At 43.6% G+C, this 5,060-nt stretch overlaps 1 long non-coding RNA gene across 1 annotated transcript; it reads right to left on the bottom strand.

Annotated features, from left to right (window-relative positions):
* Positions 1–3,602: 3,602 nt before the first annotated feature.
* LOC144375455 (uncharacterized) lies at positions 3,603–4,618 on the bottom strand. Its single transcript, XR_013435349.1, has 2 exons — positions 4,436–4,618; positions 3,603–4,064 (listed from the first exon to the last, which is right to left on the bottom strand). It is a non-coding gene; the product is annotated as an uncharacterized LOC144375455 (long non-coding RNA).
* Between the last annotated feature and the right edge of the window lie 442 nt (positions 4,619–5,060).

Here is a 5,060-nt window from a genome sequence, read left to right on the forward strand (position 1 = left end):
ATTTACTTTGAACCCCCCCTCCAGGCTTTCTGCTTTGCCCCCTGAAGTATGAACTTCTGCTCTTCTCTCTGAGAGCAAATGATATGGATGGGGGCGGATGCCCTGCAGTTATGCAGATGTTTGCCTATGAGTTGGGGGTAAGGTTAATTTGAGGAGGAAAATATAGGAAACCCACTGGGGCGTATGGTAGGTACCCACCACATTTTTTCTAACCCAGTTTCATTAGTAATAAAGCTATATTTTTATGTCAGTGTACCTGTTCCTAGGCCTTGTTGGCATTTGGTTCAGAACCTGTGGTGGTTGGGAAATGTTTTATGATTATTTCAGTAATGATAATGATCCCACATACCATCCCCTAGCTAAAACAGACAGCTAATAACCACCAGACATCCCATAGTTCCAGAGCAGGCTGCTGCTGGCCAGTGGTTCTCCAAAGGTAGCCCAGGTAGGAACTACCTAATATAATGCTAGTTATAAAGATAAGGGCATCATACTAAAATGTCTGTATTTTGCTTTGGGCATAAATGTATCCATAATATTTAAGATTATTTATTTACTTATGTATTTGAAACTGGGGATTGAACCCAATGGCACCACTAAACCACACCGCAGCCCTGTTTTTATTTCTTATTTTGAGACTGGGTCTCCCTAAATTGCTTGGGGCCTTTCTAAATTGCTGAGACTGACCTCCAATTTGTGCTCTTCCTGCCTCATCCTCCTGAGTTCCTGAATTACAGATGTGTACCACCACATCCAGCTGATATTTAAGACATTTATCTCATCATCACTGTATCACTGAAAGATGTACTGCCTGTTTATTGATGCTAAGTGGTTGTTTTTGTTTGTTTGTTTTTCTTTTCCCCAGTGGCTAGGCTTCTAGTGTGAGATTGGGGTTCTTAATGGTGTGCCAAGATGTGGGTTACAGATGTGGGAAGGAGAGATGGACCCCACAGCCCTCAAACAGCTGGTGCCTGGAGGCTGCTTCCAGTCTATTTACCTTGTGTGTCACACAAATATTACCACTGACCTTGTGCCATGACATGAAAAAAGTCTGAGAAGCAGTGAGCCATACCGTACTCTTAATAAGGGATCTTTTGCTTCCCCTGAAGTGGACTGCTAATTGAAATGTTTTGGAATTTGGGTTATAAAAAGGAGGGTCAGAAGAATATTTGTTGAATGGATTGGTGAATAGATGTGTGAGAAATAGAAAGACTGATTGTTCATTTTCAGATGTAGTGTTTAGCCTTAATTGGATCCAATTGTAGCCCCTCCCTTTTGTGCACCCTAATTCTAACATGAGCCAATCGCATAGATTGTAACCCCAAACTCCTCCAGTTAGAGGGAAAGGCAACACTGCCTTAGGTCCAGATAGAAGCAGGTGGACTGCCTGCCCCAGCAGCTTGCTAACCAAGTTCCTAACATGACCTTCTGCCAGGAGTAAAGGTTTGCCTTGCCCTCCCACTTTCAAGAACCTGTTTGATTTCTTGAAGCACTTCATTATTTCTAACAATTTTGACACCTAATGTGGGGCTCCATGTATTGCCTAGGTGTCGCAGGGACCTCCCCCCTTCTCAAAGGAGACGTGTCCCACTGCCTTATAGCTGTGCCTATGCCCTCCTGAGCAGGGGAGGAAACTGCCATCCCCGAGGCCAACAAAGGACCCAGAATCCTAAGAGGATCGGCAATGCAGGGAAAGGGCCAGGTAAGTACCATGGAGACCAGGTAATTCTATGCACAAACCAAGGTAGGAAAATCTATTCTTGGGCTCCAGGGAGAAGTGCTCCTTGGTGGTCTGCCTGTCCCCAGGGGGGTTGTGTGCATGTGACTCAGAAATACAAGATCATACCCAGAAAAAACGGGATGAGACAGTATGTGGGAAATCCCTAAATGGAATTGCACATATAGGGACCTAAGATATGGAAGAAATTTCTGAAAGGGGAGATTGAGCATACGGTGAGGTCTCAGATGTGTAAGGGAAAGGGTCAAAAAATAAATGCACAAGAGGAAATTAAAATTGCAGGAAACTATCAAAAATGAAGAATAAATATTCAAGGGCTAGGGACAGATAAGAACAATGGAAATAACCCATATGTGCAAATATTTTCCTTTAAAGAGTTCTGAGTAAGAAAATAAATAGTGGTGATTGTGGTAGTAAATCTGCCCCACGAAGGATGAGTGGCCACCTGACCCTTTGACTTTGGTGTCCACCATGGCCGGCAGATTCTATTCCTAATATTCCCAACTTCACAGGCGCTTTTCATGTCTGGGTCATACTGTAAAAATCTATGACAGGCTCTATTTTAATCTATGTATTGTATGTCATGTGTCCATATATGTTTGTGTTCATATCATGTACCTGGTACCAAAATTGGCTTATAGATAAATGAGTACACATAAATTTAATGAATGGTTCCAAATGCCATTCAGGTCATGGACTCAAAATGAAATGAATCTCTGGGCCCAGGCCTGGCGGTGCATACCTGTAATCCCAGGGACTCAGGAGGCTGAGGCAGGAGGATCATCCGTTCAAACCAGCCTCAGCAAAAAAAGCAAGACACCACGCAACTCAGTGAGACCCTGTCTCTATATAAAGAATACAAAATGGGGCTGGGGACATTTGTGGCTCAGTGGTTGAGTGCCCCTGGGTTCAATCCCCAGTACAGAAAAATAAAATTAAAATTAAAAATAAATAAAAGTAAACTGAAATGAAGACAACCTGTGTCATCCTTTTAAATCTTATAGGGAAATAGGCAGAAAATAAACCCGATTTGTCTGAATAGAGGGATCATCTGAAATAGGGTAATAAAGGAGAAAGAGCAGATTCTCTAAAGGAAGGACAACAGAAACCCCCGAGACTGTTCCCCTTAGATCCTTCCACTCCCAAAAGATCTTTTCACTATCCAAATCAAAACCACACTGAAATATCACCCCATCCCAGCTTGAATGACTGGCATTAAAAAAAAAATACAAAAAATAACAAATGCTAGGGAGGCTGTAGGGAAAGGGGAACTTATACACTGCTCATGGGAATGTAAATGAGTACAGCCATCATGGGAAAAAAGTATGGAAGCTCCTCAAAAAACTACAAATAGACCTTCCACATGATTCAGTCAGCTCACGGCTGGAGATATATATATATCTAAATATATATAATATATATATTATATATAAAATATATATATATAAAAAATATATATATATCAAAGAGATACTTGGACTCTCATAATCATCACAGCATTATTCACAGTAGCCAAGAAATGTAATCAACAAAGCTAACTAAGCTGTCCACTGATAGATGAATGGGTAAATAAAATGTGGTATAGACACACAAGGGAATACTATTCAGCCATAAAAGCAATGAAATCCTGTCATTTGCAACACCATGGATGGAACTGGAGACATCCTGTTAAGTGAAATAAGCCAGGCACAGAAAGCCAAATGCTGCAGGTTCTCTTTCATTTTTGGAAGCTGAAGAAGCTAGAGGATGGGACAGTGCTCACCAGAGGTTAGGGAAGGAGAAGAGGGGACATGGAGAGGTTAGGTAAGTGGGACCAAAATACAGTTAGGAGAAATCAGTTCTAGTGCTCTGTAGCACAGTGGGGTAACTATAGTCCATACTTTATTAGATATTTCAAATCAACAAGAAAGTCGGAAGTTTCCCACCATATAGAAACAATGTCGGAGGAGATGAAAATGCTAATAACCTTGATTTGGTCATTACTCATTGTAAGTATTTATAGAATTATGGTGCTATACCCAATAAAAATGTTCAAATATTATGTGTCAATTAGAAACGTCTTTCCTCCTTTCCTTCCATATTTGTATCACTTCATCTTGGCTTGTTCTGAAGATAGTGGTTCACTTCTGGTCCTCTCAAGCTCTATTCCTTCTCCCTCTCACTCCTAAATAGACAGTTCTTGTTTTGCTTAAGGAGGCCCCACCTGGGCCTCCTCCCTCCCCCGTCCCCGGGGATTTTGGCTTGTAACACTCCTGTGATTCACACATGTGTATGTGCCTTTGTTTTCTGCTCTGTTCACCTCTTTGCTGCTTGCCGTTTTGAACTCCTGAAAAGGAAACTTTCTGATATTCATTGGCACTGAAGAAAGACAGGAAACAGTCTTACAGCAGGAAGAATTCCAATACATGCTGTGCCCAGGATTTCTGTCCTGGGCACCAGGAGATAAACTTCCAACATTCTTCACTCAGGAGCTTTGGGAACATGCTCAGGGCTCAGAACCTCTGGCCTGGCCTCTTCCCAATAAGGCTGCTACCAGTTCCCATGATTACCAGTTAGGCCCAGCACTCCGCACACCCCACACCCCACACCCCACACCCCACACCCCACACCCAGCCAAGTCTTGTTTATTTCCCTAATGGTTCCTTGTTAAAACTCCTGACTTTTAGGTTACCCCAAATTCTCAACTTTCTCCCTCACCTTGAGAGGAAGGGAGAGGGGTGCAGTGGCTGCTGGTCTTCAGGTGAGGAAAGGCGAAATGAAGTCCCTCGGGGTGTCTCTGCTGGCTCTGGCCCCAGGCAGGCAGCACCCCAGCTCTGCTTCCCTCCCCCACTAGTCTCAAAGCTATTTGCTTCTTCCTGCGGTCCTGCAAGGGCACGCCTCCTGCCAGGCCTCAGTGGTGTGTGAAGTTCACCTGCCTGCCTGCCACACCCTCTGAGGGTGGCCAAGGCTGGGGGAGGTGGTGTGGTTTGGGCAGAAGCTATTTCAGAAGGGAAGCCTGCCAGAAAGTTCTTCCAAGCTCAGGAGACCAACCGCTTGCCCCCAGCTCAGAGGCCCTTGGTTCCTGAACTGGAAACAAAGGAGATCAGCAGGAAAATTTTAGAATTCAAAACAAAACTTAACTACCACTGCTTGCGGTCCTGAAATTCGCATTTTTCATTTTTAATGCCTTCTGATTTTAAAAGTAACGGTTTCCCCCGTGGGGAAAAATCTAAGGATCTGGGTGTGGTGGCACACTGGCCTGTTATCCCAGCTACTTGGGAAGCTGAGGCAGGAGGATCAAAAGTTCAAGGCCAGACTCAGCAATTTAGGGAAGCCCTAAATA

The sequence above is a fragment of the Ictidomys tridecemlineatus genome, chromosome 2 (assembly GCF_052094955.1).
Source record: "Ictidomys tridecemlineatus isolate mIctTri1 chromosome 2, mIctTri1.hap1, whole genome shotgun sequence".
Taxonomy (NCBI): Eukaryota; Metazoa; Chordata; class Mammalia; order Rodentia; family Sciuridae; genus Ictidomys; species Ictidomys tridecemlineatus.